Consider the following 26,161-nt stretch of genomic DNA (forward strand, 5'->3'; position numbering starts at 1 on the left):
TAGGGGTGCATACATCCTTTCTGATTGGTGTTTATGGTTTCTTAGGATATATTCCTAAAAGTGGGATCACTGGGTCAAATGGGAGTTCCATTTTTAACTTTTTGAGGGAACTCCATACTGTTCTGCACAGTGGCTGCACCAGTCTGCATTCCCACCAGCAGCACTTGTCATTTGTTGATTTGTTGATGATAGCCATTCTGACAGGTGTGAGATGGTACCTCATTGTTGTTTTGATTTGCATCTCTCAGATGGTTAGTGACTTTGAGCATGTTTTCATATGTCTCTTGGCTTTCTGTATGTCCTCTTTTGAAAGTGTCTATTTAGGTCCTTTGGCCATTTTTTGATTGGGTTGTTTATCTTCCTTTTGTTAAGTTGTATGAGCTCCTTGTAAATTTTGGAGATTAAACCTTTATCGGAGATAACGTTGGCAAATATGTACTCCCATGCAGTGGGCTTTCTTGTCGTTTTGTTGATGATTTCTTTCGCTGTGCAGAAGCTTTTTATTTTGATGAAGTCCCATTTGTTTATTTTCTCCTTAGTTTCCATTGCCCTAGGAGCTGTATCGGTAAAGATATTGCTACGACAAATGTCTGCTATTTTGGTGCCTATGGCTTCTTCTAAGATTTTTATGGTTTCCCATCTTATGTTTAAGTCCTTTATCCATTTTGAGTTTATTTTTGTGTATGGTGTAAGTTGATGTTCTAGTTTCATTTTTTTGCAAGTATCTGTCCAATTTTCCCAACACTATTTATTGAACGGACTGTCTTGACTCCATTATACAATGGAGTATGTTCTTGCCTCCTTTGTCAAATATTAATTGAGCATAATGACTTGTGTCAATTTCTGGGTTCTCTGTTCTGTTCCACTGGTCTAGTATATGTCTGATTTTGGGGGCACTGAAAATTTTAAACAGGAAGTAACTTGACCAGGAAAACAGAGTGCTGTTTAGAAATCAACCTGAGACATCGGTATGAAGAGTGAATTGGAGAGAAAGTGGGAGACTGAAGACGGGAGCTGAAGTCATGAGGTTATCACATTGCCTACCCAAGTGAGAAATTGGGAGGCTGTGGGGAAGGAGATAAAGGGGCAAATGAGGGCAGGGAGTGGGTCCCATTGAACTATGTACCTTGCTTGGGGTGCACCACATATATTTGTCAATGAATGAAACATTTCCACAAGGCTCATCTTGAAAATCATGGGAGAAGGGGTTATAAGCAATTTCAACCAAAAAACCAGACCTTGGTAATCACCACACCTGAGGACACTTCTGTCTCAAGACTGACTTTTCAATAAGAACCGTGTGGCGAATCTCGTGGGGAGAAATAGTCACATCATTTGCACTCTGGTCACATATTTTCTATGGCAATGACTTAGCAAATTTGATGTTTTCTTTCTATTGTATGTTTATTTTCCCTTTCCCTACTAAGAGCTCATGAGAATTAAGGGACAAAAAATTATCATGGCGGAGTGAGTGGTGGGTTGGAAGACTGTGTGGGATGTTGAGAAGCAATGGGGTTCAAGGGCTGCACAGGGGCCGGGCTGATGTTGCCCATGTGGGAGTTTCAGGAATGGGGCTCTGGGACGAGTTGGTGATATTATTTTTGTAGTTCCAAAGAGTCTGGGCTGACCTCTTGGCTTGGCAGATTGCCATAATTTCAGCTTTCTGTGAAGGGGCTGCTCAGAGGGAGAAGAGAACATTCTGGTGCTGGTTAAATTGAGGGTTCTCAGCTGCTTGCCTAAGACTTTTAGTTTCTCCCAAACCCCTACCCCTTCCAGGATCCCAGTGCAGTCTGCTGGTTTCCTGTCTCATTGGGAGCAATGGGAGTTTGGGAATAGTCCAACATGTTATTATATTCAGAAAAATAAGAGATGGAAATGCTGCCACTATTAAAGACTCTGAATCTCACAAGGTATTCTGGGCATACTGCAAAAATGTGCCAACTCATTTGGACCTAGAGTCAATAGTAGCAATTAGCGCAGGTCCAGCCTTAAGACTCCTGCCTCTCATTGTAAAATGATGTACATTGTAAAAAGGTTTCGTCTTCATTTTCATTCCAATATCAGTATTATGTACAGTCGCTGTGAATGAAACTCCCTAAATCCATTTGGGAAGTACATAGGTAAAGAGACGGATCTGTCGGGGGATGAGGGGCGAAGAAGAGGTGACTCCCATGTGCAGCCGAGGTAGATCACAACTGCTTATCAGCAAGTTCCTCAGCCTATAAGTCCCGCTGAGAATGGGGGATCTGATGGGCGCTGCTGGCTCTCGTTGATCCTATCTTTCACTCTGCTCAAGCACTCCATATGTTATCAGCTTTGAGTGCAATTTTGAGCCTTTCCATATGCCTTAGTGATTTTTAGAGCACTATTTAATCAGGCAAATACCAGCAAAGAGAGAAAAGATGGAAAAAGAAATTTCCATAAGGCATGATACGAATAAATAAAATAAGTGTGGGGGGGGGGGGAACAATCTCAGGTTTAAAAGTAAAGTATGAGAAGTCAAAGCCTGTGAAATTTTATTTACATAAAAGAAGAACTATATTTTAAAGGGACTGATTTAAACATGTTTTTCAGCTTTTCCTATTCCTGGAACATGAAATTGCTTCCAACTCCTAAAGATTTAAGATGGGTAATTATTAAATAAACACTCTTTACCTTTCCCCAAAAACCAAAGAGCCAAGTTCCCCGTTTTATTTATGGTAAACCAGATTACTTTCAGTTTAAGGACATTGGCAGCTCCGCAAAACAGATTATAGATATGCCAGCAGGAAGGTAGGAGCTGTACGAAGTCATTACAAAAAGCCCCCAAAGAAAGTAAGACGATAAAAACAACAATAGAAAAATGATAAAATACAAAGAAAAATAAGAAAATGCCAGGTATTTCCAGCCTCCCTCTGAAATGTGACCTGTGCTATACTTTCGGCATAAAATAGAAGCAGAGACCATGTCTCGATGGGTATCACAGGCGAAGCTGGTGCGGCCAGTTTGGGGGCAGATCTTGGTTCCAAGAAGGGAGAGATTCAGTTAGCAGCTTGCTGGGATTACAACCATGTCTTGGTCTTCCTGCAGGTCGGTTGTTAAAAATGGCACAATGGAAATGGTCCAATGTGGTCTTACAGAAATGACTTGTTTGTCACCACATTTCGAAACAAACTACTCAGAGTCCCAGGCCGCGGGTCCGGGAAATCAGAGGTTGGTGGCCAGCGCTCAGGCAAGGGACCTGTATCTTTGTGAGGTGAGAGGGTCCCGCAGGCTCTCTAGCCTGGAAGCTTCTGCACTACTGAGTCTTCTCATAGTCAGCTCGAGGTTTTTTGTTTAACTTCAGATCAATCCTGAGCTGGTTTTTAGTCTTTGGTTTTTATGGCTGCTGTGAGGCCTCCCTGCAGAAGCAGAAGCAGCCTTCTCAGGTTTCACTCTCTGCACAGACCCATCCGGATCCTCAGGCTCCTCCTGGTTGGGCTCATTTTCCTGACTGTGGAAGTCTGGAGAAGTATCATTTTCCACCCCACTTCTTGGTCCCCTCTCTTCAATCAGCTGGTCCTGAACTCCTGCCAACGTACTTACGGCAACTGTTCATGGATTAGAAGAATTAACATCATTAAAATGTCCATACTGTACTACCCAAACTTCCGGTTCCTTCCATCATGTTTTGCTACTGGAGTTTCTTTGGTTGGTCAGCTACCTATCTCAGCCACGAATAATATTGCCATACACCCGCGTGTCTTCCAGGTAGCTTCCTTCAGAAGTATAGTTCTGTCTCTCCAAGTTTGCCAGCCCAACACAAGTTCTGCCAGCACCCGGAGGGTGTCCCGATCTTCCCCGGCGCTGCCCTGCTGTGTATCAGAACGTTAGGCTGAGCAAAATGTTTTCTCTTTTTATTGGAAGGCCAAGGTAAAGGTAAAAATTTTAATATTCCTTAAGTGGTTAATAATTCAAGTTGCAAAGAAACAAATATAAATGCTGCAGTGTATGCATTTTTTTAAAGCCAAGTCATACAGAAAGTATTTGGTTTGGCTCAATGAAATCTTTATAAGAACTAGATTAATCCTGATTTATTTCACCTCGAGTCATGGTGGTCTCCACTCAAGGCTGATTCAGACATCTCTGCAATATAATCAGTTACTTGCCCTCAGCCTACAGCTGCACCACAGGAACCTATTTCACATGATTATATGACTGAAATGATACTAGATTATAACTGAGTGTGAGGAATTGAACTCCTTAGGATTTTATGCAATAAACAATGGATATCTCTATTCCTTATTTTATGAAAGACCTAGCTATGGGCCATTTTTTGGGGCTAATGATCTAAGGTCATAGGTTAGCTCCATCAGAATTTTTCACCTACAGCCTGGTTTTTCCTGCTGACTCTAGACCTCTGAAGATAACATATCTATTGTCTTTGTGTCACCTATACCTGTCACAATTCCTGACAAGTAGGCTCTTGTTGAGTAAATGAGTGTTAGGTTGGCTTTTCAGTAACAGTAGCAGTCTTTGTTCTCACTACAGAGTAAGTTCAGCTTAAGTGCACCTCAGCATACCTTAAACTTTCTTGAAATACTGCCTTAAACACTTCCAGCCAAACCAAACCAATTTCAATAGTACTTACAGGAGACCAAATGAGGTTTCAGTAATGGTGACCTACAAAAATTGTTAGAGACAGGTCAAGTTATGGGAAACAAATGCTGAAGGCTTAAGAGAAACAGGAATGGAGGCGGAGTCTGAATGAAATCATAAAGTGCCCGTAAAAAAAGTCAGCTACGAACAACTATATGGCAACAAATTGGACAATGTGGGTGAAATGTACAAACATATAATCTTCCAAAACTCAATCAGGAAGAATCAGAAAAACCCGAATAGACCAATAACAACTAATGAAATTGAAGCAGTAATAAAAAATACTCTAAGCAAACAAAAGTCCTGGACTAGATGGCTTCACAGGGGAGTTTTACCAAACATTCAAAGAAGAACTAACACCTCTCCTCAAACTAGTCAAAAAAATTCAAGAAGGAAGACTTCCAAGCTCTTTTATAAGGCCAGCATTATCCTAATTCCAAAACCAGATAAAGCTATGATAAAGGATGAAAATTATAGGCCAATATCCCTGATGAACATAGATGCTAAAATCCTCAACAAAATATTAGTAAATCAGATCCGACAATATGATTATACACTATGACCAAATGGGATTTATTCCAGGGATGCAAGGCTGGTAAAATATTCACAAATCAATAAATGAACATAAACAATATGGAAGCTAAAAATCATATGATTATATCAATAGACCCAGAAAAGCATTTGCCAAAATCCAATACCCATTTGTGATAAAAACTCTCAGCAAAGTGGGAATAGAGGGATCATACCACAACATAATAAAGGCCATATATAACAAACCCACAGCCAACATCATGCTCAATGGGCAAACACTAAAAGCATTTCCCTTAAGAACAGGGATGTCCACTTTCATCACTCTTAATCTACGTACTACTGGAAGTCCTAGACACAGTAATCAGATAAGAAGAAAAAAGTAAAAAACATCCAAATTGGAAAGGAGGAAAGTAAAACTGTCCTCCTGATTTGCAGATGATGATGTTGTACATAGAAAACCCTGAAGACTGCACCAAAAAATTACTAAATTTCATAAACGAATTCCATAAAATAGCAGGATACAAAATTAACATCCAGAAATCGATGGCATTTTAATAAAACAATAACAAACTCTCAGAAAGAGAAACTAAAAAAACAATCCCATTTACCATTGCAATAATAAAAAATAAGATACCTTGGAATAAACTTAAACAAGGACATAAAAGACCTGTACTCAGAATACTAAAGGACATTGAAAAAAGAAAAAGAGGCCCTAGCTGGTTTGGCTCAGTGGATAGAGCGTTGGCCTGCGGAGTGAAAGGTCCCAGGTTCGATTCCGGTCAAGGGCATGTACCTTGGTTGCGGGCAACATTCCTAGTAGCGGGTGTGCAGGAGGCAGCTGATCGATGTTTCTAACTCTCTATCCCTCTCCCTTCCTCTCTGTAAAAAAATCAATAAAATATATTTAAAAAAAGAAAAAGAGGAAATACAAACAAGTGGAAGAATATATGGAAGAATATACTGTGTACATGGATTGGAAGAATTAACATCATTAAAGCAATCTATAGATTCAGTGCAATCCATATGAAAATACCATGGCATATTTCATAGATCTAGAACAAATATTCCAAAAATTTATATGGAATAAGAAAAGACCCCGAATGGTCTCAGTAATCTTGAGAAAGAAGAACAAAGTTAGCGGGATCACAATACCAGATATCAAACTATTATACAAAGCCATTTTAGTCAAAACAGCTTGGTATTGGCACAAGAACAGGCAAATAGATCAATGGAACAGAACAGAGACCCCAGAAATGAATCCATGCCATTATAACCAATTGATATTCCGCAAAGGAGGCAAGAACATACAATGGTAAAATTGCACAGGTACATCCAAAAAGATGAAAGTAGACCACCAACTACACCATACACAAGAATAAACTCAAAATGGATAAAAGACTTAAATGTAAGTTGTGAAACCATAAAAATCCTAGAAGAAAAGAGAGGCAGTAAAATCTCAGACATGTCATGTAGCAGTATTTTCATGAATACATGCATCTCCTAGGGCAGCGATGGCGAACCTTTTGAGCTCGGCGTGCCAGCATTTTGAAAAACCCTAACTTAACTCTGGTGCCGTGTCACATATAGAAATTTTTTGATATTTGCAACCATAGTAAAACAAAGACTTATATTTTTGATATTTATTTTATATATTTAAATGCCATTTAACAAAGAAAAACCAACCAAAAAAATGAGTTCGCGTGTCACCTCTGACATGCGTGTTATAGGTTAGCCATCACTGTCCTAGGGCAAGAGAAACAAAGGAAAAAAAATAAACAAATGGAACTACATCAAAATAAAAACTTCTGTACAGAAAAAGAAATCATAAACAAAATGAAAAGGGAACCCTCTCTATGGAAGAACATATTTGCCAATGATACATTTGATAAGGGTTTAATTTTCAAAATATATAAAGAACTTATACAACTCAACACCAGGAAGACAAACAATCCAATTAAAAAATGGGCAAAGAACCTGAATAGACACTTCTCCAAAGAGGACATACAGAAGGTCAATAGATATATGAAAAGATGCTCAAAGTCACTAATCATCAGAGAAATGCAACTCAAAACAAAAATGAGGTATCACCTCACACCAGCCAGAATGGCTACCATCAATAAATCAACAAACAGCAAGTGTGGTGAAGATGTGGAGAAAAGGGAACCCTAGTACACGCTGGTGGGCATGCAGTCTGATGCAACCACTGTGAAAAACAGTATGGAATTTCCTAAAAATTTAAAAATGGAACTGCTGTTTGACCCAGCAATCCCACTTCTGGGAATATATGCCAAGAACCCAAAAATGCCAATCAGAAAGAATATACGCACCCCTATGTTCATAAAAGTGTTATTTAAAATAGCTAAGATCTGGAAACAGCCCAAGTGCCCATCAGTAGATGAGTGGATAAGAAAAGCTGTGGTACATTTACACAATGGAATACCATACTCTTTGTAAAAAAGAAGGATCTCTTACCCTTTGTGACAACATGGATGGACTTGGATATCATTTTGCTAAGTCAAATAAGCCACTTAGAGAAAGACAAATAGCACACTATCTCACTTACATGTGGAATCTAATGAATAAAATAAACTAATGAACAAAGTAGGTCCAGAGGCATGGATGCATGGAACAGACTGACAGATCTCCGGGGGGAAGGCGGGGTATGGGTGGGAGGATAGGAAGAGATTAACTAAAGATCATATATGTGTATATGCATAGCTCATGAACACAGAAATAATGTGGTGAAAGCCTGGGGTGGGGTGGGGGCTGGGTGGAGGGGAAAATGGGGGACATCTATAATACTGTCAACAACAACAACAAAACGAATAAAAAATAGAATAAAAAAATTCAGAATTAGAGCCCTCACTGCTGCCTGCCGCGGGCACCATCACTGGAACTCGGACAACAGGACACTGGGCCAAATTGGAGCAAAAGACAGGCTGGTTTTCAAATTTGATGCTGGTAACCTTTAATATGTAATGGCTGTTTTCACAATTAACCTTCATTAAGATGTCATTTAATAGCTATTACAGTAAAAATATTTTCCAGGGGGTTATACTGAGTGTTGTGGTTCACCTTTCCATTTCTTCCAGTAGACTTGTGATTGAATTAGACGGGATCCCACTGCTCGTTACAGGACCGGGCTATTGTTTTAAAACGGTTGTGCATGGCTGCTTCAGCACGGCACTGGCGCCCATCAAGCCAGCAGGCTTTCCCAGAAAGAAAGCTTCTAACCCAACTGGAAATTGAAACACATTTTGAGAGCAACAATATTCTGTGAATTTTATTTGCCTCAACATATAGGTTGAAAACTGTCTGAGAATCTCTTTATACTATATTCTAGAGAGTAATCACTTAAAAAGAAAACTTCCCAACATTTCTCAAGAAACCTCATCAAAGTAGAAGTGTGAAATAGTCCCTATGGGTGTATAGAAGGGTCCTAAAACAAGGTTATGCCTCAGCACATACCTGCTTAGAAGGGCCATGAACATGAGGGGAACAAGTGGGTATAAGAAGTTACAGGCTACTGTCACTTGATGTGGGTGGTGTACCCTATTCCATGTGTTTAAAACATTTTTAATTTGGGAATTAACCCTTTAGAAAGATTTGGTCACAGCTTAAAAAATTTTCAGTCTCTGACTTCAGTGGTGGAGGTGGTGCCCTGGCTGGTCATTCAGATCAGGGGGTTGGCTTTGGTGGAGATTCAGGGGAGCTCTCTGTTGAGGAGCCTCCATTTAAAGAAAATCCTCACTCAAGGATATTTTTTTCCCCATTGATTTTCAGACAGAGTGGAAGGGAAAGAGGAAGTGGGGGGGGGGGGCGGGAGAGAGAGAGAGAGAGAGAGAGAGAGAGAGAGAGAGAGAGAGAGAAAGAAACATCAATGCGAGAGAGCCACATCGGTGCCCTGACCAGGGCTAGGGATTGAACCTGCCACCAAGGTAGGTGCCCTTGATTGGGAATCGAACTCGTGACCCTTCAGTCCACAGGCCAATGCTCTAATCACTGAGCCAAAATGGTCAGGGCCAGGAGCCTCCATTTTTCATTCTGACTTTTAAAATTTTCTAAATCAAAACATGGTACATGTGAAATTTAAAGATGATGCTGGGCTTAGTTATGCAAGTCAACTCTAAATTACAATTTGGTGTTTTTCTCACCGAACCTTTCTCTTTTCCTTGTCAAATACTGACATCTCATACAAAGAAGTTTATTAGATTGTTTATTTCTAAATTTCCTTTCAATTGGTGTTGATGTTCCATTCTGCATGGTTCTACTCGCCTGCTCTATGTGTGCTCTTTGGGTGATTTCTTCCTACCATTCTTAAGTATTTCTCTCTCTGTGCCTCTGCACACCCTGTACACTTTGTCTAGAGCCTGCACTCTTCCCTCCAAACCGCTGAGTCCTACTCATCCCGTAGGACAATCCCAGGTACGAGCACATCCAGGATCCTTCCATGACCCCACCAGTCTGGGCTGGGTGCCTTCCTCAGTGTTTCTTGGCCATTGCCTAGCAGTACACTGTGAGCTCTGCAAGAGCAGAGACTCAGCCACATGGCCAAATACCCATGTATATTTGTTCAATGGATCAATGAATTATTGACAAAAAGAAGTTTTAAAAAAATTCTATGCTCCGTAATGTTTAAGCCAAATGTAAACAAGATATATATATATATATATATATAGTTTAAATTTGGTTTCATGATATATGTCAACCAGGTTTAACCATGATCAAATAATACAAAGTGTATATAAGTGCCGTGTACACTCTAAACTATACAAATTTAATCTTTTCTTAGTCACTATAGTTATCATCATCATCATCATCATCATAGTAGAAGAAAGAAAAAATGCAACATTGGCAAGCTTTTCATAATGAATCTAGGAGAGAGACAGCTGATCTACTGAAGATATTTATTGGGGAAGTAAAGCAAATGTTTTTTCTTAAAATATCACTGAGAGGTTATAAACTCGAAAAATCTTCTGTTGATTTGGGAAGTTCTGTCCTTTAGGAATTCTATAGAATGTTAATGCTATTCTTTATTCTGTGATTTTAGAAAAAATAGTTCTTAGAAGAAGAATCTACTTGAAAGCTGGGCAGATGGTCCAGACCCTAAGCTGAGATACAGGGTGACTGCAAGTGCGGCTATAGACAGAAACGCAAACACAGATCTTAAAGACAAACGGGCTGAAGCAAAATATTGTCTAGAAGGAAAAAACACAACAATTCCATTTTCATATGCAGGTTTGACTGCTCAGTCAAGGAGAAGAGACTGGGGAAATATCTTAAAATTATCTGCCTGAGCAAGAACAGAAGGCGATCATTGGCAGCTCAGCGAGTGGCTTATCCATTTGCTCAGAAAGCACTTATGTTAGGTCATGAAGTCAGTGTCTCTTGTTGACTGAAAAATAGAGGAAAGGAAATCAAAGAGAAAACGTTCTATTGTGTGGACTCTATGTAGACTATTTCCTTTCCCTGGATGCAGCTGAGGGAAAAGAATGGGTTATTGTTCTGCGGCTTATCTAATCAGATATATGTATTTCCCAGATGCGCGCACGAGGCTTTGTGAGATGTCAGTGATACAGGCACAGGGCCGACTTGCATATTGCATTTACATTTCCTTTGTGCGTGCCAGGTCCAGGCCTGACATGTTCACAGTGTGAATTAGAGCGTGAAAAGGTAAACCAAATGGGTGGCTGGTGTGTCAGGCAGCTGGGGTTTTGAAGATAGTTTAATGACGGGACTATTTCAGGGGTGTGGGCAGGGTTAAGACAACCACAGAGGGCTGTTGAGGCACTGAAGGCTACGCAGGGCAGATGGCATCACCTGAGGCCTGCTAGACCCTGGGGGAAGAAAGAAAGTTGCAGGGGCCTAGTGAGAGCTAGAAGCATGAAACGGGCTGCCCGGCTGGAGCTGTGGTTGTGGAGGTAGGAGCCCTGCAGGCCTCCAGCCCCGAGGGGGAGAAATATCCCAGCCTCTACGGCAGACACAATACTGTCCCCACAAAGGTCACCCAGGTCTAGTCCCTGGGACGTGTGAATATGTCACCTTACATGGCAAAAGGGATTTTGCAGATGTGATGAAGTAAAGGACCTGTAGATGGAAGATTCCCTTGCATTCGCTGAGGAGACCCAATGTAACCACAAGGATCAAAGTCAGAGAGAGAGAGAGAGAGAGAGATGTACTGGTGAGGACAGATGTGGAAGTGCTGGCATGGAAGTCGTAGGGAGGAGCTACCTGACAAGGAAAGCAGGTGGCTCCAGAAGCTGGAAAAGGCAAGGAAATAAATTCTCTCCTAGAGCCTCCAGAAGGAGCCAGCCCTGCTGACACCACAACCTGATTTTAACCCAGAGAAACCTATTCAGAATTCTGACCTCCAGAACTGTAAATCATAAAGTTTGTGTTGCTTTAAGCTACTAAGTGTGTGGCCATTTGTTCCAGCAGGAAGAGAAAATGAACACACTTTCTCTCTCCCTGGCCTCCGATCTGCTAGTGCTTCTCATTGGCGAGATCCAACAGGGAACTCGAGGGCAGGAGAGTTTGGGTGATGCGGACACAGTCCCAGGACACAGAATAGGGCAGAGAAGGGAAGAGAATGATCTGGGGAAGGAGGTGGGGCAAAAGGAGCACCAACACTGGGTGGGGTGTGTGGAGTGGGATAGATTTTAAAATAATGAATAAATATGACAAATGAAGGTTGCTGTGTCCCCCTAAAATTCCTATGTTGAGGTCATGACTCCCAAAGTGATGGTCCTAGGAGGTGGGACCTTTGGATTCGTGCTCTACTAAGAGGCCAGAGAGCTCCCTTCTCCCTCCCACCGTGTGAGACTCAGCGGGAAGACACCGTCTCTGAACCCACCCAGACGTGGTTCTTCCCCAGACACCTAATCTGCCGGCCTTAATCTTGAACTTCCAGTCTCCAGACTATGAGTAATAAATTTCTGTTGTTTGTGAGTTACCCAGTATGTGGTATTTTGTTAGAGCAGCCTGAATAGAATAAGACCAAGGCTTTAAGAAGTAATTTAAGAACAAGACCAAAAAGTCAGGTGAGTGTAAACTTGCCCATACTGAAGAAGCTGTTTTCAGAAAACTTTGTTTCCTTATTTCATTTTTACACAGGTAGCCCCTTAAGATATCATTATAGAAACATAAGTGGCATCAGAGTTATCGAGTTGGATTTGCTTTTAAAAATTGCTAAGGATTTCAGAGTTGCTTTTGTATCTCGTCAGCTTCCATGCCCCCTCAGTTCTACACCCACTCTGTCTCCAGCAACTGTTTGTCATTTCCCACTTCTCTTGCATCCGTGTGCCACTCACTAGCCCCTTTTCTTTCAGTCCATATGGTTGCCACAGTCATCTTTTAAGGCTCACCTCTGCCTCCTTCTCTCTCTTCCTCGAATACCTACCCTCCCCCTCCATACTTCTTGAACAGAATCCAAACTCCTTGACACAGTGTGAAGATTGTCCAAGACTTCATCCCCAACATTGCAGCTCATCCCCGCATTCTCCTGGGTTTAATGTGGCCTGCTTCTCATTCCTCCACTCATCACTGGGTTCTCCCATCTTGCACCTCTGTTCTTTCCCTTGCTTATGTCAGAGATTCTTGTCATTTTCCCAGACTTTTCCCAGCCCTTCTTGTAATCATGCCCATCCTTAAAGGCTCCACTCAAATCCCCCCATGAAGGATCATTGGTCCTCCTATTCTCAGGGTCACTGCACCTTACTACGCCTCTCTTACAACACTTACTGCAGCCCTGCCTCTTGTTCTAGTTCTCTGCATTTATTCTCCCCGTCACCATTTCTGTACCTACAACATTATAAACTGGAAAGAGAGATAGTACCCTCTAATAGTAGCTAACATATTGCCTTAAAAACAATAGATAATAAAAAGTTGCTTGTAATGGGGACAAAATTTATTACTGTGTACAGTAAACATGATCAATGGAAGAGGGGCTGTCTTGAGCTGGGGGGGGGGGGAGCTGAGGGTGTGTGGGAGTTTGAGAGAGATAGGGCTTTGAGGTCAGGATGCTGAGGGCAGTCTGTGCCTTGCTCACTGTTGTTTTCCACCATTGACTAAGGTGCCCAACACAGGACAAGAGCCTCATAAATATTTGTTAAATGAGTGAATGAATGTTATTTACTTCATTTTGGTCAAGGCTAACCTTGAATTCCTGAGAACAAGGTCATAACAAAAGTCCCTAACAAGTGTTACAATATGAAGAAGGTGAAAGTGTATAAAAGTGAAAACAACACAGTCTTCTTCTTCTTGCAGTGAGAACCAAGCTCAGAAACAGCAGCGCCTCACCGGGAACCAGCTGAAGACCCAGCCGCAAGTGGAGGCATCTCTTTTCTTTTTGGAGTAAACGAGCCTTTTCTGGCATCACTGGCTAAGAGCAGACATTAATTTTTGTATTTACTGAGTCCTGTGAGAAGCACCGGGAAATAAATCCATATGGGACTTAGATTATACCTCCCACACTACAGCTTCAGGGCAGAGATCGCATTTGATAACATAATACTTTTTATTTCTACAATATTCTTTTTGGCACCTAGCACAGTTCTGACCAGTGCATGAGAGGGGAGGGAGGAATAAAAGGACAGAGAGAGAGAGAGAGAGAGAGAGAGAGAGAGAGAGAGAAAGAGAGAGAGAGAGAGAGAATATGGTTGGTTGACTGATTCATGTGGAGGTAAAGTAAATAAAGAAAACTGTTGCTGATGATACACCCATTAAACCATCCACAGGGGCACTGAGGGCAAGGAGCCCATTTTATCAATTTTTAATCTCTGGCTTCTATTATCCTTACTTAAGGCAAGGATTCTGAGCTTCGGGAGGAATAGAGATTTGTGAAGGGCCACATAGCTTACAAGTGAGGTAACAAGACAAGACACAAGTTCTCTAATCCCCAAACCCAGCACTGTTGAGGTAGGGAGAAAGGCACAAGAGTAGGTTTTCACAGTTAAAGTTTCCTTCTACATCAACAAGAAACTAATGTTTGTAATTTATTATTAACCTTTGCTATATTGTGTAAAAATACCCACATAATCATGTGTCACGAATACCTCTGAAGTCCAGGTTCATTCAAGCATGAGTAAGACGAGAAAGGAGGTCGATGAAAGGTTTAATGAGAATATCTATAATTGTGAGTAAGTCTAGTTTGTACTTCATGTGTCTGAGCTTTTCTGATCACTTCAACTACTTTCTCCTTGAATAAATGTTATTTCTATAGTGTCAGAGTTCAGGTCAGCAGAATAATGGATGTCCTTGTGCCCAATTTTGACTTGCATAAGGAGTACTAGTATGTACACAGGGCAGAAAAACTCATGTATCTGGGGTCAACTATCTTTGGTTGCAATGAAAACACAGTCTCTTTTTAATAGCTTAATTTTAAGACAGCTCTCCAGAGGATCTTTACTCATTGGCACCATATTCAATTGTACTGGCAATACATGTGTGGATTACAATAATTTTTCTATTGAGATGCTAACACTGAATAAATAGAAAGTTAGGGCAGCATTGTATCACAATCATTTTGATGCACAAAATAAACATTATCCACTTTATTTCCTTTTGCTACTTGAAGTCACATATTAATTACTTAAAATTTACAACTAGGAATGTAGCCCAGTGTCTAAAAATCTTGCTTCTGTTCAAGTTAATTCAGATTGTCCATCCATGCATGAGAACAGCTGAGCTATGAAATTGGGCTGCATGTTTTTCTGGCAATAATGAGAAGATAATATTCTTTAGGAGTAGTTAAGTGACATCACTATCGATAGGTTAATTGGAAATAAAAATGTAAAGCTTTTTTAAATCACTAGAATAAAAAGCCTCTGGTTTGTTGGAGCTCCGCAATGTACTTTTTGAACTCTCCCCACTTTGAAGTTTAGGTTAATAACTGTCTGATTAATGTAACTATGCTGCTTTCAGAATTCCACACACATCCCATGGCCAATCAACCATTTTCTAAAGAAGACTTTCCTACTTACATCTTGATCACAGTCACCTTGCTTCCTCTACTCCTTTACCAAATCTTGAAAAAATGACTCCTGAGTCTGATGAAGTGCATGGGATATTGGGTGGAGAAAAGAAACGCAATTTGATGTGAGGGCACAAGAGTTGGCTGCAGTTGGGAATATGATCTATGAGACACCCTCCATGTTCAGAGCCCAGAGTACAACTTGCTGTTGCTTTTTAATAATTAATTTTTTAAATTTCTCACCTGAGGATATGCTTATTTGTTTTAGAGAGAGGGGGAAGAGGGATATATATATATATATATATATATATATATATATATATATAGAGAGAGAGAGAGAGAGAGAGAGAGAGAGAAACATCCATGTGAGAGAGAAGAACCCAAGAATTGAACCCACAACCTTTTGGTAAATGGAACGACGCTCCAACCAACTGAGCCACATGGGCCAGGGCCCATAATTAATTATTCTGAGAAGGTAGCTAAGTTAACTTTATGATGCATCCTAACCATATTCAAATTATTTTCAGCTCCCTGTGTGAATTCACACTTATGCTACTAAATACATGCATTTAGATTTCTATCTCTATACTAACCTCCCAATTAATCACCAACAGCTTACTGTGCAGTTGTGAACCACCCAGATGGAAACATTGATCCTCCACAGTAATTAGCACTTACTTAACAAAGTTTCATGCCAGATACATTCTAGGCATGTTAGAAACATTATCTCATTTAATTCTCAAAAAAACAACACAAACAGGCAAACATACTCTCTATGAGCTAGAGAAAACAAAGAAAAAGTCAAATTAATTTTGTTAAGTGCAATTCTAATTCATTTTTTACCACTGGGATCTGATTAATTGCTGAATAATGCATAGTGAGTGGCACTGGTACCAAGATATCAGGTTACTCTTGGCATGTTTAGTTAGTTTGAGCTGTCCCACACCAATGACTATACCCCTTCATTTGGGTTGGACAGGTATCTTTAATACGTTGTATGAATGGACATTCAAGAATGACCTGGATCCACTTCATGATGCTTCATCTGTTCCTGTCTTGCTCTTCCCTGAGTGAATTTTCTGTCCTGGGCTCCTGCCTTGAACTAAGGTCCTCATCACCGCTTCCATTCTGTTTCTTGTACTTCCTAGTAATCTTTGAATGTGCCTCAGGATGGCCCCTCAAATCTGCCTTCATTTTGCTCCTTTTGGAGGCTGACCTTTCTATATTGTGTCTGTACAGTCCTGCGTTGTTTTTTGTATGATGTTGCCTAGTCATTTAACAAATATGAGCCTGTTGCCCCCCGTATAACTGCATATAAACATGTGAATGGAAATTCTGAAATTCACCACCATTCTTAGAAAAACAAGTCTGCAGGCTTGTCTTGATTGGGAATTCTTGCTAATTATTTTTGTTTTCCAAGGATAGCACATTAGTAATGTAATTTGTTTGTTTGTTTAAGTGTCTCTAGTCACTATGTGTAAATGTGCAATTGATGTATTTTTCCAATAACTACTACAGCCGTACTCTTTTGATCTCTCCAATCCATTCCTATGTAGCAGTGCAATTCCATGTTTCAACACTTTTAGCTATTAAAAGAGTATAGTGCAGTTAGCATTGCTACCCTAGCTTCAATTCAAAGCTCCCGCTTCTCACTGTAGACTAGGCTGAAGGCTTAGGCTACTTAAGTGGCAAAAAGGTCTTGTTCTTCTTTCTTCTCAACCCCTCACTTTTCTTCCTCATGTCCCCAGTCTGCCAGAGAAGCTCTGATGGCAGGTAATGTAAGAGGGGCAACATTCAGTTGAGAGATCTAGAGCTACTGGCTGCAAATCTGTCCTCCTCTATTATTCTCTGTGTAACAGATCGTGTGTGTGTGTGTGTGTGTGTGTGTGTGTGTGTGTGTGTGTGTGTGTTGGGGTGATGAGGGGGCATATCACTTGTGCCAGGGACTGTTCAAGGTGCTGGGGTTGTGGTGGGATCAAGGAAGACAAGGTTTCTGACTTCAGGAAATTTAAATTTAGTGAACATCCAAATGCTGCTTCTCTCCTGAGGATATTTTGGGTTACTTCTTTGGGAGACCTGATAGAGTTTTCCTTCTGTGTTGCAAGACATAGGGGATGCTGGTCTCTTCCCCTTCCATATTGCAACCCTTTCCTCCACTATGGATAATACAACTTATAGCCTCTTCCAGCAGGGGTCTCTTTGGCCAGAAAATATCCCACCAGAAAGATGGCTTAAGTCCTAAATCAACTGTAGTATCTACTCAACCAATGGGAAAGGGTGGAGTGCAGGCTGCTCAGACCCACCTCTCGTTGCTTTCTGTCTTTCCTCTGTCTTTTTCTCCCTTCCCCAGCTCATCAAGCGTCTCTGATTAAATTTCTCAGCCACTTTTAGAAAAGAAACAATCATCAGTCTCCCATTGGGTAGAGGGCAAGGATGGTTCAAGTATCCCCAATCTTGAAGGAGGGAAACAGAACAATTCTAATACCTCTCCCCGTCATGGGGGTTGGGGTAGGGAGAAGGGATGGTTAATGATTCACAAACTGTTTTCTCCCATTGGGAAACTCTTGCTTCTACTCTGCATCGGGAGAGTGCAGGGAAAGACAAACCAGTAGGGTTAGTTCTGTGAAACAGCAGTTCCCAGCAGGTCCCCCAAGAAAGTGGCTCATTATTGGTGATTCTCTAAACGGAATGTAAGGACCTTAGTTTTCTATCCTCGTTTTCTAGATAACTGGATTCAGGCTGGGATTACATCATCATACCACCTGGAGAGAAATAGAATAAAAACAGAGTTGGATGAAGCTTGGTGATTATCTATTAATTTTACTTATTCATCCTCACTCTAGATAATTGAAAAGTGACTTCAGTGTTATTTATTCTTTAGGTCCTTATTAGCCAAGATTAAAAAAAATGGTTGCTGACTAAAATGTGCATAATGTATGTTTATTATTAGAACCTATTGTTTCAGTGCAGTTTACACTTGACTTTTTGGGAACCTTTCTCAGATGAATACATCTATGATAAAATTTCATTTGTTCTTATTAAAATAATGTAATATTTAAAGTTAAGAGTTGAGAGTAATACAACACCCATCCTTGCACTTACCAACCAGATTTTAATTAAATTAATATTATGTAACCTTTACTTCAAACTCTTCTGCATAAAAGAGAAAATCTTATGGATGGAATAGGAGACTCCTGCCTGCTTTCTGAATTCATTCCCCTCCCTACAAAGATAACCACTATTCTGTGGTTAACCACTATTGATGCTTTTTTCCTGTTTTTCTTACTTTTAGTACATAGGTACATAACCATAAGTAATATGTAGCATTACAAGTGTTTATACTTTACATAATTAGCATTATATATGTGATTCTGTAACTTGTTTTTTTACTCAACCTTATGTTGCTAAAATTTATTCATGTAGTGGATATAGTTCATTTATTTTAACTACTATATAATACTATAGTATATACACATTCTTTAGTTTATTTTTCAGTTCTATTGATGCACATTTAGGACCCCTGCCCCCAATATTTGCAATTGAAAACTATGCTGCAATAAACATTGTTGAAAATGTCTCCTGATGTATTTGAGAAAGAATAGGATATACACATAGCAGTGGAGTGCTGATTTAAAGTTGTATATCTTTAATTTTATTTGATGTTGCCACATTGGTCTCCAAAGTGGCAGCACCAATATACCTTATCACCAATATTGAATGAGAGTTCCCAGTTCCCCACATCCTTGCCAATGTTTGGAATGTCCAGACATTTAAATTGTTGCCAGTCCTATGAGTGTAAAATGTTATCTTATTGCTTTAACTTGCTTTTTACTAATATTGAGCATCTTTGCAGATGTTACTAGCCATTTGAGTTTCTTCTTTTATAAATATCTTCATCATGTATTTTTCCATTTTTCTCCATTAGATTATCTTTTTATTAATTCATAAAAGTTCTTTATTATTTGTATGTTCAGGATAGCATGCATTTTCCTGTTTTATGTATTGCAAATACATTCTCTTAATGTGAGGCTTGTCTTTTCACTTGGTTCATGGTGTTCTGTCATAGACACTTAACATTTTAATGGAATCAGATTTATCAGTAATGTTTCTTTATGGTGGTTTGGGCTTTTTATGATTTATTTAAAAATTCTTTTCAACCCAAATGGAAAAAAATTCTCTATATTTTCCTCTAAAAGTTGTAATAGTTTGCTTTTCACATTCAGTCTTCAATCCACTTAAAGCTGATTTTTGTTGTGTTGAAGTAGAGGTTTACTTTTATCTGTATGGATAACCACTTGTCTTAGCACCAGTTACCAAGAATCTGTCCTTCACTCTCTTCATTGTAGTTAATGCTGCCTCAACTGCATATTAAGTCTCCACACCCGTCTGTCTTTTGCTAGGCTTCCCACAGTATATATTCTTTGGTCAGCTGGACCATACCAGTGCCAGCACTCCCATTGTTTTCATTACTATCGCCTTCTACATACATCTGGAAATCTTGTAGGACTGGAAGTTTTTAGTCTCACTCTTACCATCATTTCAAATACAAATAATTTCAAACATCTTTAGGTTGCATACAGTGAATATCAGAATTATGGGTTTAAAAACAATATTTACACCAACTTTCCACTTCACTTTTAAAGTATCATAAATTATAATAAGTACCAATTACTAATTCAAACATTTTCATAGTGATTTGCAGACAAAAATTTTATTAGAAGTTAACCCATAGCTGTTTACGAGGTCTTAAGAAAAGTAAACGTAATTTTTAAAAAAATTTAAATTAATCATATAAATAAAAGTAAGATTATTTTAACTATCCTATCATTTTCTTAGTGAAATATTTAGAAAGAAATTGATTTATAAAGAATTCACTTTTTTCTTGGCCTTACATCTTTTACAATAGTGGTTGATTTAATGCCCAGTTATCTATTCAGCCTATTCAAAAGTGGGCTTTACCCAGGGGTATGCATCAGAATTACCTAGGGAGCTTTTTAAAAGCCATCTGACCTTTTTCAAATTTAGATATTCTCCACCAAAGTTGAAAAGCAATAATATATCACTAAAAAAGTAGAGCTATTGCCTCTCTAATAGAAGGACACTGGTGCCATCTATTACTGTGATCGATGAGAAGTATGAGCTTCCCTAAGAAGTATGTCATCGAGAGCTATGACACACTTCATTGTCCCATTGTTCTAACTGTTGACATGTTCTCTCAGACATTTCCAATGTAGTTCTATTGTCTAGTTTACCATTTCTAAATGTAAGGTTTATTGCCACTTGGACACCTGAGAGCTAAATGGAAAATGTACGTGCATTCGTTTCATTCCAACACACTGTGATGTGGCCAGATTAATGAATAGTGTAGCTAATTAAAAAAGACCTCACAAATGAGTGGGAACACTAACAACCCACAGTTGAAAAAACTGCAATTCACTGAGTCTTACACTCTTCTAACAGTGGATGACAACATTCTGTGTAGATTCCCATGTGACACATCGAGTTGTTTTTCTCTCTCTAGAGGACTCTCTAATTTACCTTCTGAAATTCAAAGAGCTCAGGCATGAAACGTATCTATCCCAAAGGAGCCTGCCTACTCAAAAGTATATATATATCCCTCTGGGGCCCAGGCAGGGAGCTGCCGCATTGCACTTTGCATGCTTCCCTTCGGTGCTCCCCTAGGAGAATCCAATACTGACTGCTCCAGGTCACTAGCTCAACTCCTCATCCACATGCCAGAAGGGTTTGGCTTGTGTTTGCTCTACACCCTCGTTGGGCTGCCTGTCTTTTAAATCAGTTTGGTCCCAGACTTGAGTGACATCACACAACACTGTTGACCTCTGTCCCAGGTAGGACCCAAACAATTTTGCAAGACAAATAACAAAAGCAAATTGCATCACAGGGTCACCTAAAGGGTCATAAGGATTAGTTATAGAAAACAAGGAAGGGGTACACACACTACACAATAATATATTTACTTTTTATTAAGCAATAAATTATACAAAAGAGCAGAGGTATTTTGACTGAAACAGGTGTGGGTATGGGCTGGCACTCAGGTTCCTGCTTTCTTTACCCACATCTTACTTCCTGGCTTCCGTTCTTATCCCAGGAGATTCTTTGGAGAACCGAGGATTATTTATAGTCTTTTTAGATAATAAAAAGGCACCTGAAGAAGGGCCAAGTTTTATACGTCTCTGTCCTGTTCTGATACTCCCTCTGCTTTCTGGAGTTGCTCCTCTCTTTCCTCATATCTACCTTTGAAGGTACATGAGGACCCACTCAAACATCACCTGCTCCGAGGACTCTCTCCAAGACAAAATTGATCTTCCCTAGGGCAGATGATCAGTGCTTCTATTATAACTATAGGGATTGCATGTCTCAGATATTCTGGGACAATCCCAGCTTCTAATATTAGATCTTAATATGTACTTGGATTCATTTACTTATCAAACCACATTTCAATTTTTGTTTTGAAAATAAGGTAACACTAATTCTAGCTCTTATTGCAGTCAGCTTTATTTCTGAGTTGTTGATCTATGAAAGCATCATAAAGTATATATTCCCAAAGAGTCTGGACTGGTTATTTCATCATAATCAATAGTCATTCCTCCTCCTCCCTCACTATTTCATCATGGTCATCATCCTTCAATAACTTACTGATGACCTAGAACACACCATGCAGTGCTGTGCACTTGCTTTCATTAGCTCACTTAATTTTTACAAAAACTCTGCAAGGTAAGTATGTATTGATCTCTATTTTGTGAGGAGGAAGCTGAGAAAACCCAGCAAGTGACTAAGCTGGGATCTGCCAAATCCAGACTCCTTTTCTCCCGCTGCTCTGCCGCCCTCAGTGCTCTGCACATTCTAGAAATGTTTATTCTGGTAAAGACTGAGTAAATACGTGCTCAGTTGTTCAGAATTAAAGGCATAGAAAAAGCACACATGAATATATCTAGACTGTGAACTGAAATATTTCCCTTTCATGTTTTCATGATTCAGAAAAGAACGTTGTATTTAGTGTCGTCTTAACTCACTCTAGTGGTGGAGAAGCCAAGTGAAGCCATTGGAATTTTCATTTCACTGGCAATCTGTGGTTAAGGAAACGGGCATCCAAAAACACAACAGATACTTCTCCGTGATTGGTGACATCTGAGCCATGTTGGACTATCTGAACACAGGCTGGCCTTGGTTCTACCAGGCTGAGGCCTATCTCTGGCTTCCTACATTAGTCCTGGGAGATGTACTATTAGGTTGTTATTGACCAAAACAAACAAATTGGCTGACCATTTCCAATGCTCCCTGGCTGAGCATATGAGGAATGGAGCAGGGACGCTGCTTAAGAGAACATCTGCAGAGGATGGAGTGGGGCAGAGGAGGGGCCCAGCAAGATGGAGAAAGAAGCTGCTATGCTCCTGGCTACGGTGCTATCTTCCCAGTGTTGTCAGAAGCACATGTAAGGACATGTGGGAGGTACCCGGTGGCCATGATATTCTAGCCTTCCTGGCTGCCCACTAGGTGCACAGTGTTGTGCTAAGACAGTGGAGGATACAGAGATGATTATGATACACAATTACATATCAAGATGTTTATAATCTAACATTAAATTTTACTGTAAACTATAATGAACTACATGCTGTGGTTAAACATCTTTTAAGATAAATCTCTACCTCATACCATATACTAAACCAGTTCCCGATGGATTATGAATTTAAATGTGAAGAGTCCAGCTTTACAACTTCTAGAAAAATGACTTTAAGACAGGAAAGGATTTCTTAAAACATAAAAATGCAAATAATAGGGAACATTGATATATTGGAGTTTATGAAAATTAAGAATTTGATTTCATCAAAAGAGATCATAAAGGAAAAGGAGCTGCCATAAATTAGAAAAGATATTTGCAATACATATAACCAACAAAAAGACAATATCCATCATGTATAACAACCAATAAGGAAAAGACAATAATAATAGAAATGTGGGCAAGAGACATCAACTTAAGTATCACAGAAGATGAAAATGGATAAGTCAAACATAAAAAGATGTTCATTAGTAATCAGGAAGAAAATTACAGCCATAATGATATAGCATTTCATATCCACTATACTAACAGAAATTTAATATCAATTTTATATCAAATGTTGACAAGGATATAAAGCAGCAGGGACTCATATACTGCATCTAGGAGTTTACATATTGTTACAAACACTTTAGAAAAATCTCTGGCATTATTTAGTTAATTTGATGTTGCTCAAACCCAGGACCCAGCAAATCCACTCTTAGGAATAGGTTCAGAAATTTTTCCAGAGAGAAAATCTTGCACATGTGTACCAGGAGACCTTTATAAGAATGTCCCTAACAGCGATATTTCTAATAGCAAGAAAACTGGAGCCCAGCTGGCGTGGCTCAATAATTAAGCATCGACCTATGAGCCAGGAGGTTATGGTTTGATTTCCGGTCAGGGCACATGCTTGGGTTGCAGGCTTAGTATTCTTCCCTTAAGGGCTCGTACACAAGCACAGTAATGCTAATAGATTGAGATGTCTCCTTTTCTTCCTGCAAGAGGCTAATATTGCTGACAGTGGCCTAAGGACCACTGGTATCGTCGCCCTCTTGGCAGATAATTACACAAAGACCTGGGACACTGAGATGGCATCGTGTCAAGAGCTGGTGGCTGGTTCGAAATGGAAAATGAGTGCCTTGCACGTCCAACAGGCAGCTGGAAATTCGGGTTAAGCATTTAGGAGACATGTCAATACACCCCTCCCCAACTGACCAAATAATGAGACAAGATTGCCTTGGTCACCGTGCTTTACACAGGATCAAGAAGAGGTGATGGCTTCCAATGTAGAGAAGTACTTATTACAAAACAGGTATCTCGTCAAGTGGAACCAGACAGGAGTCAGACACAGTAATGACTTTTTCACCTGGAGGAGGCGGCGGCACAGTCCCACAGGCAGGTGTCAGGAAGCCACGGGGAAAGCAGGGGTCACGGTCTGAGGATGGTATACGCCCAAGAGGCAACACACTGACGGGCACCTCAGAGGAGGACTGTGAAATGCCTGCAATCACGGCTGAAGAACAGAGCACGTGGCTCTCGATATCTTCTGAATCGCTCTGCCCTGCAAACCCAATCCTGTGTGAACCAGGATCAAGGTGTATTCCACACCGTCCATTTTTCTGATTAAAATAGACATGGGGTGGGAGACTGGGCCAACCGAGCGACTCTGCCCACCCACCGGAGGGCTTCAGGTGCGGGGGAGACACGGAATGACTTTTCATAAACAATGGAAAGACATTTCATACACTTCATAGAGAAGAGATTCTGATTTATTCTCAGATAAAGACTGAGAAATGATGGCTTTTAGTATAAGAGAGGAAACTATGTTCACAAATCTTCCCCTCATTGAAGAGGCCAGTAGACTGTTTTTCACATCACAGCAGTGGTTTGTAACTTTCCCATTCTCTTCCTTAGGCAACTACCTCCTCCCCAAACATACACCCCCCCCAAAAAAAAAACACACAAACAAACAATAAAAACCATGAATAATTAAAATGCAAAGATTCCCCTCACTTCTAATTTATTCCATGTCTACTCTGTCTTTCACCACCAAGATGCCGTCCTAACACTGACCCTTTGATTCCTTACCAAACCTTTAACTAGCCCTCAGGGGAAGCTGCTTTGGAAATGGTTCAAAGTTGGGCAGCCAACAGGAGGAACAGAGGAGAGGATGGAGCCCTCCCCACATGGCATAATGAGCCCGAATAACTGGCAATGGAGTCTCATGCCAGCCGGCTCTGCTCCCTATGGCTCCCTTCTCTAATCAAGACAACGCTCTCCCTCAGTCCTGAAAGGAATGCGTGTAGCTCATTTAACACAGTGTTCAGGTCAGACACTGAAAAGAAAAAGGTAATGGGCTTGATCTTGGTGAGAGGGTTTTCTTTTCCTCCATAAAAAGGTTGGAGCAGAACTCACACTATAAAGGAAAAACCTCACATCTGCAGACGATCTGAAGGGTGATTCAGAGTGAAGGCTGAGAGACCCGTGGCTCAGCGACACGGGCTGTGATGACATGCAAAGGCGCTTACTTTATGCACAGATGAGCTTTCTGTGTTTGCTGAGTGTCGGCACCCGGAGGTGATGTAGCAATGATGTTTGCAGTGCAGGGGCCCTGGAGTCATCTACCCAAGCTCAGACACCTGCTGTGTTTCTCCAGTTGGACAACTTGATTCTTAAGTACTTGCTATCTTTCTTCTCTCAGGCTTTGGATTTTATCAAACTTTTTGCTCATTTATCTGCCTTGACCTGACCGGGCTCCATTCTGCAGCATTCTGATATTCTGCCAAAACCTGGTTTTCCCGTCATTCGACTAATTGCACTGCCTCCCTGTATACCTTTCCCAATAGGCTCCAGCGTACCTGTCGTGTAACCCTTTATTCTGTCCTGTTTTGCATACCTCATGCTTTTGAAGTCCTTCATTATTTCCTGCTTGACCTTATCTTCCTTTATTTCCATTCTTACCTTGTCATTCATACATGATGAGAGGGAGTTTATGCATGAGGAAAACAAGACTTGAAATGCCACATCGTTTAAAAAAAGTGAGAGGCACATAAGGTTTTACGTACACTCCCTCACTGCTACTACAACATTTGTAATAGTTAAATGAGCCCCAAAGAGGACAGTGCATGTCAGTGAGGCACTAGGCAGAAAAAGCTTCCTGTAAGTTAGACCAAATCTGCCTCCTGTATTCATATACTCAGTTATTTATGAATCCCATGTTCTGGTTCATCAGGCGCCTTTGTGGCCATGTACTTGGAGAGCATGGCAGGTGACCTGCAGAGCTGGCAAACACGCCTGCAGCGTTCTGCTCTTCAGCGGTTTCTGTTCACATATTCATTCGGCAGCACCTACTTACTGCGTGCTCACCATGTGCCAGGCACCGTGCTGGGCACTGGGGTACAGTGGGGAGCACAGAGCAACATCTTTCCTGATCTCATGGAGTTTATACCCTGAGAGACAGATCTCATAACATAACCACACACACA

At 40.4% G+C, this 26,161-nt stretch overlaps 1 pseudogene; it reads right to left on the bottom strand.

Moving 5' to 3' along the window:
• Nucleotides 1-3,277: 3,277 nt before the first annotated feature.
• LOC102428550 lies at nt 3,278-25,631 on the bottom strand (annotated as a pseudogene).
• Nucleotides 25,632-26,161: the final 530 nt, after the last annotated feature.

Source organism: Myotis lucifugus, unplaced genomic scaffold (genome assembly GCF_000147115.1).
Source record: "Myotis lucifugus unplaced genomic scaffold, Myoluc2.0 scaffold_18, whole genome shotgun sequence".
NCBI lineage: Eukaryota > Metazoa > Chordata > Mammalia > Chiroptera > Vespertilionidae > Myotis > Myotis lucifugus.